Here is a 13,155-nt window from a genome sequence, read left to right on the forward strand (position 1 = left end):
CTCGCCTTTCATTAGCAAAGTGTTGGTTGATAAAATTACGCGATCAATTTTGGAGACTATTTGAGGTTCACTCTGTTTTTTATTGCAACTTGAGTAGTCTTAACCGTATGGATAATAACGGTGCAATGGATCCTTGTGCGTGTACAGGAGCTCTTTGTTAATATTTCACTGTTTCTGGTTCTTTCTTGCTTAGGGACAAGCAAGATTCAAGTGTGGGGAGGTTGATAGCTCTCATTCATATAGGGTTTTTAGGCTTCTTTTAGTTCATTTTTGCATTGTTTCCTTTCTGACTTCTTAGCGTTTTGTTATCTTTTAGTTAAAATAAGTGATTTCTGGTATTTATTGCGTTTTCTATGTTTTCAAGTGTTTCTAGGGCCATTTGAGCATTTCCGAACCAGTCTCGTGCCTTCCGGAGTATATCCGACAGTTCGGGGATCATTGGAGCGAATTCCGGAAGTCCAGGGATCGAAACGGTTACTTTCCAAGGAGGAGCTGCCAATTTCAGCGCCTGCCTGTCTCGTCGAGACAGGCCCTCATCTCGTCGAGATGTGTCTTGTCTCGGCGAGACGAGGCGGTCCGATGGTTCCCAAAATGGGAACCATCGCGTGGTGACTCGACGAGACGGGCAGTGTCTCGTCGAGACACCAACTCGTCTCGCCGAGACACCTCATGTCTCGACGAGACGAGACGCTAGGGAGCGATCTCCCAGTGACTCCTTATCAACATGGTGCGAATTTCAACTTAGGAAATTCCCAAATCGCCCCAGACATCCCAAGGACTATAAATAGAACATTTTGCCTCCTTTGTTAGGGTTGGCTTGTTTTTCCCTTCTTCTTCTTTTTCTTGGAGCAATTTCACCATTGTTGAGGGGGATTGTTTTCTGGAAACTCATTGAGCATAGCTAGAGGAGAGAACTCTCTCCCCATTTTTATGTAATCAGAATCAGACAAGATCCGGGTTTTAGATTTCTAAATCCTTTAATTGTCTCTTACTCTTTGCTTGTTTAAGTTAATGGATATTCTTGTTAATGCTTTGTGTTTATATTGTTTGGAGAACTTAATTATGAACTAACCCTCATCCTATCTGGGATGGGGATAAGATTGATTGCTTGACCATGTATGATTAGGGATTCAGTTCATGGAGTTATTTCCAATTGATTAGATTATGCATGCTTTATGTCTAAGGTTAGTCAGAAATAGGATTATGGCTAGACTGAGATTCGATGATGATCACTAGCTTGAAATTACTGAACTTAATGCCTGGAATCTGACAAAGTAAGGATCACTGATAGGTAGTTACCTGACCAAGGATCTGCCTAATCCGAACTATCATAATATAACCTCGCTAGAGACCACTAGGAGTGTGGGTCTATGGCTGGGCTACGGCTTTAGCCTCAATCACCGCAGTACCTAATGCTTTGCATGCCCTAGGTTATATGCCTAATCAAGCCGTCAACCGACTGCATGTGAATAGACTACATGTGATTGCCCATATTCATGTGGTTAATTAGGTGATTACCGTCAATTATCATTAGGATATGCAACTGAACCCCAGTAAACTATACATGGAACCCAATTAAGAGCATCCCCATCTTAGATTGCTACATCAATCAACTCGAATCCTACTTCTTCAATAGCTTTCATCTTTCATCTTAGAAATTTACCCTTTTAAATCACTCTCCATCATAATCAACCTTCCGAGCAATTGTATTTCCATCCCTAGGTCGATTAGATTTGACAAATAGTCTCTATGGTTCGATCTTGTGCTTAAGCATTATACTACTTGTTGCGATAGGATACACTTGTCCTATTTACTGCTATAAACTTTACGAGCATCAGCTGTCCCTGAACTTATCAAACAATGCGGTAACGAAAGAGAATGAGGTATTTGGTACGATAAATGTATGATAAAATACGGCGATCTTCGATTCTTTGGACAGATTGATCAAAGGGATAATTTCTATTTGTGGGCCCCTATGCAGGTGAAAAATATAGATGAATTAAATATGAAAAGTAAGGGATTATTGAGCGGACTTGTTCCGACGTGCACTAAAGCTCCTAATCGTTTTGCGCGTGGTACGGCGCCGTTTGGTGCGAAAACGATACACGGAATGGTTTAGTGTAGTAGGGATCTTAGTCCGAAGAATTGCGCGAAATGTCTTAAATATCAAATAGATAATATTGGGAGTTTGTGTTGTAATGGGATGGAAGGTGGTAGAGTTGTTGGTACTTCTTGCAATGTTAGGTATGAAATGCATCCTTTTCTCAAAAATTGAGATTTTATACATTAATCTGAGACTTTCACCTATTTATAAATTAATGAATTGTGTTGTAATAAACTCCAAATGCTATATTAAACAAAAAAAAAAGGTAAATTTCAAATAAAACCTATATGGTTTTACTAATTTTCAGATAAAGGACTGTGGTTTACTTTTTGTCAAACAAGAATTGAAGTTTTCAACTTTAGCAAAATAAGGACTTTTTCGATTGATACTATTAAAATCACCATTAATGACTTCAAAAATGACATATTTTAAAAACTACTAATATTCTAAACAACTTTAATTCTTCAACTTGTTTATTTCGAGATTATTTAGATGATGTTTGGTAAAGAGAGAGAAAGTTAATGTTTAGAGAGAGAAAGTTCCAAATAAAAAAAAATTCTAAAATCAAAAATGCAGTTCCATAGCAAATATGACATTGAACAACTTTAATTCTTGAAAATTTTCATTTTCTGGTCGTTAAAGCTAGTTTTAATAGCATTATTAAAAGTGTGAAACCTCAATCCTCGTTTTGACTAAAAGTAAACCACAATCCTTTATCTGAAAATTAGTGAAACTATAAGGGTTTTATTTGAAACTTACCTTAAAAAACACACGGTTGGTTGATATATCTAGCTTTTTTTTTATAGAAAATGCTTATAATTTCATTAGATCAAAACTCAATAAGTACAACACGAAAACAACAGTAAGGAATCAAACCTTACAAGATCTACAAAGAGAAGAAAATGATTACATAGAGCAAAAGGGGCCATAAAGGCATAAAAAAATACAAAACAACAATGAAACATATATTTCTCGTAAATTAGAATATGCAGAAAAGTAGATGCAATCCAAAATTCACCATTTAGGTCACTCATAACATTTGGATCTGAGTCTTTTTTTTGTTGCAACCACGTAGATTTATTGATCCACGGATAAGATAAACCGTTTTCGCTTTTGCTAACTCGGAAAATACGATAAACGACATAATAGTAGAAAGCAAATACAATTCAGACGGATAAAGAGATCCGATGAAATATATGAACGCAGACTAAAAAGAAAAAAAATACAATAATAAAAAATACAAAATTCTAACCTTGTGGGAGGAGAAAGAAGGAAGACAGACTTCCTTCGTCCTCCTCAAAGTAGATCAACAAAATAGAAATCTTTGAGAGAAAATGGGAAGGAAAAGGAAGAAGATGACAGTTTTTTTTTTTTTGATATATCTAGCTATTAAAATCCATTATTTTGTGTGTTTTCGAGTTATTATTATAAATACTTCTAGGCATTTTGCAACACTGTAGTGGCGGTTTAAATTGCCCAAATTTTAGCGACGGATTTTTAAACCGTTGGATACCGCCTGCAATACAACGGTGACCCTTTTTACAAGCGTCGGGGTAATTTAATATAGAAGAACGCACAACCATAAACCTTTTTTTGCGACGCTTTCTCCTACTCATGAGGTGGTTAAAACTGTCTATACTGTTTTTTTTTTGGTATTGCTATTTACCGTCTCCAAATTACTTATCAATGCCCATATTTGGACAATTTTACCATTTTCATAAAAAAAATGTCAAAACTGAAAATTGATATTGGAGAGAATCGGCCAAAATTTGGCCTAGGCGGATTCGAAATCCACCTAGGCCAAATTTTGGCCGATGCAAAATCATAAAATTTTAGTGACGAAAAATACTAAATCATTCAGTTTTTTGTGACGACAAATGCAAAATTCTCCAATTTTTTCTGACGAAAAATGCAAATCGTCATCAAAAAAATATGCATTATTTTCATGATTTATTTGATAAAAAAACGTAAATTTTAATGTTTCCGACTTGTAATAATCCATTTCCGGGATTCGGGGTGTCACACATCAATTATTTTCATAATTTCAATTATTGTTGTTCGGGCTTGTGATTTTGGAGAGAGAATTTTCAGTTTTTGATCAAAATTATGAGAAGGGCAAAAAAGTCCAAATGGGGGTGGTAACTCGTAAAAAGGGACGGTATTTAGCAACCCACTAATTCTAGCTAATTGTATATACTATAAAAAACTGTCTTTTAACGACCGAATGTTTTCACTGTAGTAACTGTCCGCAATACAGCCGTTGCAAAATTTTGCAACTGTGTTTAACAAGCGCCGGGATAAGGTTTTTTAGAGACAATTGTGATTTACCGACGAGTTTTAGCGTCCCTAAATATAGAAGAAAAGCACAACCATAAACCTTTTTAGCGACACTTTCTTTTTATTATTTATGAGATTTTATTTAATAACGTTTGAAACTATTATAACTCTAATGAAATCAATAAGAATGTTAATCAAAGAATAAACTTAATAATAAATATTATTAACATTATTCCAATAATTGAAAAATTCAAATATTCCTTCGTAAAAAAAGGTTTAGTTTCTTATAAATAACACAATGTAAATAACTCTTGCCTTAAACTTGCCAACATTGTTTAGATACTTATTCTCTAGCAGTTCAACATGAGCTTCTTCATTCAAAACTGCAAATGATGAAGTCTTATCTTTAATGGAGTCTAGAGCAATAGAAATTCAATAACAATGATACAAAAATGTGATAACAACTCTCCTTTGAAGTCAACAGGAATCGTAAATTTGGTCCTCAATAATTCAATGTAGAAAGGCCATGTATTCCGGTAATGGAATATGCAACAATGTCAACCTCCATGCAACCAACAAAAACTAGATTCCTAGTGTGGTGACATTCCAAGTCAAACTTAGATGCTTTCTTTCACAATTCGATGCAATTGAAACAAAAAGAAAAAATATTATAGCATTATGCATCATGAGTAAGAGGGAGAGTCATCTTGCTTGATGCTAATCCGACCAGGCAAACTTCCTCACCTGAACGTGTAGCATTTAAATATGGATGAACTACAAACAAAATTATTTATATTGAAGGAAGAGACTAAAAAATTACATGGGATTCAAGGAGCGTGCCAAGCAATGAAGTGGGGTGTTGCTTTTGATCCAACGAGACACTAAAATTTCATGAATCACATTGTAAAATGTAGAATCCTCAAAAACGTCTTTGTTCCCATGTTTAAAGATAACAAACTTTATCATTTCAATCATTGTGTCCCACGTATCATAGATCAAGTGAAGACATGGCTTTTGTCTGTGTCTGCAATCCTTAACATTTCATAAATAGGCTCACTGAAATCAACATTGTATCTAATTTTGTCCCACAAAACATCATCCACTACCCTTACTTGAAAAAAGCAGATTTTTCCTTATCTTCATCCTTAAAAAAATCTATTTATCACTAATAACTACAAGTGTAAGCCCTCGTTTGATAGACAATATTCTTCTAAGCATCAAACTACAAAAGCAAAATGTGTAGGTGCAATTGACAACATCTTTAAATTGGAAGATTCGTTGTAAGTGGCATTACTCAAGCTATGATTAGTAATGAAATTCTTCATTCCAAATACATCATTAGCAACTTCAGTAATCCACTTGCATTTACTATAAGTTTCAATATTAGAATTTGTATCATTTGCTGCACAAATTTCTTTTAATGCCAAATTGAAAGTGTGGACTACACATGGTGTCCAATAAATATGTGGAAATTCATTTCCACCAACAACCATGCAAGTCTACATACTGGTGTATTGTCTTTTATCACTTGAACTACATTTGCATAACCTACTATCGTAATTTGCTCTTTAATCAAATTAGCAATGAAATGTTTATCTTTAAACTCACCTTCGCAATTCACAACTTTCAAAAACATAGGTCCACTCTCTGATGTAGCCATGAAGTTGATGATTGACCTTCTTTGAGGATTCGTCCATCCATCACTAACCAAGCTCAAACCATTCTCCACCCATTTACTTTTAGTTGGCATCAACTGTCTTTCAATGGCTACTCTTTCTTTTTGCAATAACGTAGTCCTCAACATATTGTATCCTGGCGGCAAATATCCAATTATATTTTGATTGGCAGCCAATGTATAAAAACTCACAAGGTATGGGTTCCTGGTAAGATGAAAAGGCAGCCCAACAGAATAAAACATTCTTGCAATTTCAATATGTAGTTGCTCTACTCGTTCATTATTTGCAAACTTGTCCAAATGATTTGTAATTGATGTCTTTCTTTTCTGTTGATCAAATGGTTTAACTCCTTCCACCCTAAAAGAGCATGTTCATGTCGTACCACCCATGGTGCTTGTAAATGAACCACTACTTCTTGTTTGAGAAGTAGGAAATAAGAACGGATGCGGCTTTGCTTTGGCCTTGGCTGGTGCTTTTTCTTCCACCTCTTTTTGAACTTGAAGATAAATGTCTTTGTCACAAGCTTGAATCCCTTATCCTTTAATCTTCAATAAATGAGCTTTGATTTGGGAAATAGAGCCTGTAAATTGCTTGTTACAAAACTTACATTCAAACTTCACATTACCTCACATTTTTTCCAGAAGTCTATCTATCACTGTAACATGATTCCATAATGGGGAGTTAACTTCAATAAATTTTGAAGTATTTTCCCCCACATTAGCAGAATAAGCAACACTTGCAGAATTTGTAGTACTTGCAGAAGAAGTCATGACTAAACAAGTCTGAAATTAAATAATAACAAATCAGAATTGAACCACTGTATCATTAAAACTAATTGATCACAAACCTAATTTATTTATCACAAACCTGGTAGATGAAACGCAAACAACATCGACAAGAATAAGGGAGATGAAGATTGAACAGATGAAACCGCAAGGAGCCACATGCGGGATGAAATCGCAGACACCGACAAGATCAGGGGAGAGGAAGACTTCACTGATGGAACAAGGAGCCGGGTGCGGGAATTATTATTATTATTTTCTTTAATATCAATATATTAGATGGGCGAGTTGGGTCGGGCTTGGGAATTACTTTTTATAGTCTAGCTTAGCCCGGCCCGAACCCGATATAAATATAGGTGGGATGAGTTGGACTTGGACAAAGTAATTATATTTAGAGAAAATTACACAGAAATTCATCTTTCAAAAACTATTTACAACTATATCAAGTCCCAATTTTAGATTATGTCAAACTAGTAAACTCAGTACTTTTAATATATTTTAAGGATTGAAATTTATAAATTAGAAGTCTAGAATATATTTTCTACAGTTTATAATTTATGAATTGGAGTCTGGATTTTTTAAATTATAGAGTAAAATCATAATATATAGAGAATAATGACATATTAAGAATTAAGTTTGGTAATATGATTTAATTGTTATTTTGTACTTAATTATGATATTTATGTATTTAACCCTTATATTTAAAGGTCGGTTAGGCCCGGCTTGGCTCAGCCATGAACATGTGTACTTCCAAATAAGTTTGTCCATAAACTAGAGCATCTTCTTATATTTTTCATTGGTTATTTGTAACTATATCAGTAACACTGTAAATATTTTGGACACTTTGATAAAAAAAAATTGTGATTAACTTATATGTGAGAGACTTAGTTACGATAAATGCATATCCTTGGGACCGGAAAAAAATATTCATTAAGCGAGATTATTTATTTATCGATAAATGAATCAATTATTCATTTATCGATAAATCAATATTTATTATTTTATAGATAATTTTTCATTGTAAAATGCATATATTGTAAGAAAAATCAAAAGACTTTAATTAGGGCTTGCTTGGATGGGGGTTTAAAGGGGTTAATAAGGGAATGATTTGTAAGGGTTGATAGAAACCCTTGTTTGGGAGGGGGAAGGGTTAGTAAGGGTTTTTACAAACCCATGTTTGGAACACAAAAAAAATTAGAAGGGTAGGGGCAATGGAGGAGTTTTGAAAGATTTTTTTCCATCCAATTTTCAGCCCACCAATTCGGTGGGTTTTGAAGGGTTAAAAATTACTCTTCCTTCCCCTTCTTTATCTTTCCATACCCTTCTCTACCCTTCCTTTATTTACCATTCACTACCTTTCCCTACCCTTCATTCAATCAAGCCCTTAAAGTATTACTTGAATCTAGAGACGTTTAATTTTTTTTGGTAAAACTTAATGCATTTAAAACTACGTTCATGTACATAGCAAATGAAAATGTTTAGTATTTAACTACAAAAGGTAGAATAATTATATATTTTGTATGTAATTATTAATTTATATTTTCATTGGGGCCTTAATAATTTAAATATTTTTATTACTTATGCATTTAGCGAGGTTATTACTTTAGTCCATTGGCCCAAGTCGGGACCGAAAGAATTTATTATACAAACGAGGTTATTACTTTATCGAATATTCATTTATCGAGTTCTCATTTGCGTTTCTCTTAATTTTCTCTGAACTTTTCTCCTCCCCTCTTCTTTTTGTTTGTTCTCCTTCCTCTCCTCTTGTTCAAACGTTCACATTTTCCTTTTTTAATATATTGCGGGTTTGACAGTTCTTGGGCCATGGGTGCTCACCCCGCTCTAGTTCTGTCTCGTCTCAATTTTTATAAAAAAAAAATATTCATTTATCGAGGTTTAAATGTATTATCATTTTAACAAAAAATTGATAACTATATTAGTAACACATTAAATATGTTAAACATAATTGATATTTGGAAAGTTCTGATATGACAGTTAAATAACAACCAAACCAGTCTTTTCGAATTTTCGATAAAACTTGTTTAAAAACGTTAGAGTTAAATTTGGACTGTTTTATACATTAAGGTCCAACCTACATTCCACTGAAGTCACCCTCAAATTTGGCCACTTTCCCTTTTTTTTTTTTTTGAATAAAATAATTTTTAGTGATTTTATTGCCTAAATATATGACCGGTTGTGTGATTTACTAAATCCCCATGACAAATCTTAAAATCAAATTATGTCCTAATTCAATAGATTTTTACATTTAATTTATGTCCTAATTAAACAAGGAAAAAAAGGAAAAAATCCAATAATAATATTCACCTATTCTTGTCGTCAAATTTATTGATGTTGAATGAAATTCGGGAACAAAAATCCGAAATTAATGCATTAAGTTTTACACCTAAATAGCAAAGAAAATATTCAAAATAATTTCAAAGTCTCAATAAAACATATCCAACAATGGATTATATTTATTCTCTATTCCTCATATCCCTTATTTGGGCAATAGTTGTTAAAGCAGATGAGCCTCTAGAGCACCAATGCAGTCCAACCGGGCTCGATCCTTCTCCTATCTTCCAAACAAACCTTTATTTAATAATGCGTAAATTCCAAAATAATTTACCCAGTTTACATTACGTTCAGGACCAAACCGTGGGACCTGGAAAAGACAATGTTTATGCTTACATTCTTTGTCGAGGAGACACAACAATCGCTGAATGTAAATCTTGTGTTTTCACGGCTGTCACCGAGCTTGTCAAGAAATGCGGTACAAAAAGGGAAGGAGGTATTTGGTACGATAAATGTATGATAAAATTCGCTGATCGTAGATTCTTCGGAGAGATTGATCATAGGGATGATTTCTATAGGTGGCTCAATCCACCGGTTAAAAATGTAGATGAATTGAACGACAAAAGTAAGGGATTATTGGCTCGACTCGTTCCCACGTGCACTAAAGCGCCTAATCGTTTTGCACGTGGTACGGCGCCGTTTGGTGCGAAAACTATATACGGAATGGTTCAGTGTAGCAGAGATCTTACCCCGGCGAATTGTAAGAAATGCCTTGATTTCCAAATAGATGATATTGGGAGAGCGTGTTGCGGTGGGATGCCCGGTGGCCGGGTTGTTGGTACTTCTTGCAATATTAGATATGAATTGCAACCTTTTCTCAGAAATTAATTTTTGAGGAGCAATTCTACTATATTTCCGATGCAATATACTTGTTCAATTAAATGAATTGGTAGTATCTATCTTTCTTTTGATTGGTTGATGTATTATACTGGTGTACAGTAGAAGTTATCTAATTTGAGACTTCACCTATTTATTAATTATACTTAAATAAATTCATGCAATTGTGTTGTACTAAATTCTAAATGTTATCTCAATAAAAAGACTGTTGATTATTTTTATCGGTAAATAATTTATTAGTCCTCGTTTTTTACGTAACACGTTGTTTAGTTTTTTATTTTAAAAAATATATTATAAGATCTTTATTTTTTATTAGTATTAACCATCTGGTCCTTTTATCTTTTTTTAGATTTTTAACTGAACATATATTAGATTTGAGGACAGCCATAATACAATATAAAATAGCCACGTTACTCTGTTATTTTCTGTTTGTTTGTTTATGTAAAATATAATGGTTAAAAGTCTAAAAAAATAGGCAAAATGACCAAAGGATTAACAGTCACAAAAGATAGAGACCTTATAATATATTTTTCAAAATAGACGGACTAAATAATGTGTTGGATAAAAAGTAAGGTAGTAATAAATTAGGATAAATAATCTTTAAATTTGGACATGGTACTGAAATGAATTTGATATAGGCAATTTGCTTGGATGATTATTATTTTTCAATGGTTTGATTTTGGTTTAATGACTTTAATTAGCACCAACTTAAGACTAATTAATATTTTTTTTTTGGTAGGATAAGACTAATTAATTAATATAACTTGTTGCATAATAATAATAATAATAATGATGATGACAGACTAGTGCCGAATAAGAGAAGGGGCAACCTGATTTGCTGGCTGAAGAAAAAAAAAAGATACTCTAAAATATCGAAACAAAGCTAATAAGGATCTAAACACAACAAACAAGATTCCAATAACAGGTCTAACGTAAAAGATAAGAACACCAAATTTGAATTTTGTAAGGAGACAAATCATATCTAAAACCAGATTCTTGAGCTGGCAGAGAGATTTTTTGAACTTCTTGAGCTTTCTGGACGTCATCGGTAGGCTAGACAATGAGATTCATGAAACAGACCCGAAGAATACGCACAGTATTGAATCCAAAACAATAAAAGTAAACCTATTGATGACAATGAAGAAAATATTATTTTGCCTGTTTCCCTTCCCACGATCTACTATCTTTCAGGATTTCGACAAATCTGGCTAGAGATGGTAATGCTCCTCGCGAGATAAAAAACATCCCAAGTTCCCTCTCGCTTGAGCCGTTGAAACTGACGTTGCGTGAAATTTCCTATTTAGACCAAGAAGACTCGGATCCAAAGAGAGATGAATGAAGACAAAGACGGGAAGGAGAGTAGACCTGAATTAGATAAATTCAGAGAAAGCAAAGAACCCCACTTAAAATGGGCAATTCCAGGGCGGCTCCAACATTTTAGAAGCTCTAGGACCCTAGTTTTTATACTCTATTTTTTTATAAATTAAATTTAATAAAAATAGATTTTTACGAAACAAAAAAAATCAAGATCATACTTTTAGAACAATTTATAGAAAACGAAACACTTAGCAGTAGCACTATAGTTGGGTAAATTTCACCAATGACATACAACCTTTACCACATTTCACACTTTGATGTACAACCTTCAATTTGTCTCACTAATATATACGAACTTATAGGTGACTTTCCATTTTGGTGTATGACCGGTTAAAATGACTTCCCATTATAGGAGAAATAGGGCACGTTGACCGGTCATTTTTACCTGCTATACACTAAAGTGGGAGGTCACCTATAAGTTCGTATATATTAGTGAGACAAATTGAAGGTTGTACACCAAAATGTGAAATGTGACAAAGGTTGTACACCATTAATGAAATTTACCCCACTATTGTTAGGTAAAGTAAAAAAAAGACATGTGATTTGACTTTTTTACAAACGCATTTACGTGGTTTGTAAACATGCAAACAAAGGTTTATAGTTTGTGTAGTTTGCAAACTTAGATATTCCATCAAAATTTATTATCGTCACTATTTTTCAAAATGAAGCATTTGGAGAAATTAAAAATTTGAATTTGCAAATTTCCCCATAAACTACAGGCATTTTTAATTGAAAAATTGACTCACAAATCCTATAACTACAAACTTTACAAACTATAATCTTCATTTGTAAGTTTTTAACTGCAGGACTGTGTTTACAAATCGACAACCAAGTTTTTTTTATATACTTTAGTCTGGATGTTAAGGAAAATTTGTGAAATAAAATTTGGACGACTCCTAATGTGCTATCCTGATTAAGAGACAATGATTAAAAAGGACCATATGTACTGTTGTTATCGATTTATTATTCCATTTTAGTTCAATACATTTTAATTTTCTATATATAATCACTATTAAATTTAGACAGTGATAATAATTATTTATATACATAATTTTTGACGGTTGAGATCTAAATAATTATTGTAATTGAAATATATTTAAAATTAAAGATCCATTAAAATATTTTAATTGAAGTATATATTGGATCATGGGTCTCTTAAGTCGGAGGCTTTAGATCACCACCTAAATGGACTCCCATGGAGAGAAAGATGAGACTTTCTCTCTATACCTACGAGCTATTTTCTCAAAAAATCTCTAATTTACTAATATATATGTGTGACCGTTTGTATGATTTACTAATGGGAAAATTATAAAACTGGATCAAATGGGAGGCCCATTTATATATTTAACCCATTTACTCAACCTACTACATATCTAGACTGATTTTATGTGACTTTATCATAATACTCCTAACCTTCTCACTTCCACCACTCGCGAACCGCCGCTCCCCCTATCTCCTTGGTTATGCGAAAAGTTGCTCCTGCATTAATGGTTTTTCTACGTTATTTCCTTCGTTCTTCCCATGTTATCATATTGTTATTGTCGCTTTTGGGGGTGAAAGGGGCGAAAAATATAAGTATTTGTTTTTTTTCTGCGTTTTTTCATGAATTCACTTTGCAATCGATGGTTTCGTGAAGCTTTGCGAAGAGAAGAGCCTGGAAAGTGACGATCTACTTCGTTAATCGATGATTTCGCCAAGATATGCGAAGAGAAAGAGTCTGAAACGTATGGATCTACCTCGCAAATCGATT

The sequence above is a fragment of the Euphorbia lathyris genome, chromosome 4, assembly GCF_963576675.1.
Source record: "Euphorbia lathyris chromosome 4, ddEupLath1.1, whole genome shotgun sequence".
Classification (NCBI taxonomy): Eukaryota; Viridiplantae; Streptophyta; class Magnoliopsida; order Malpighiales; family Euphorbiaceae; genus Euphorbia; species Euphorbia lathyris.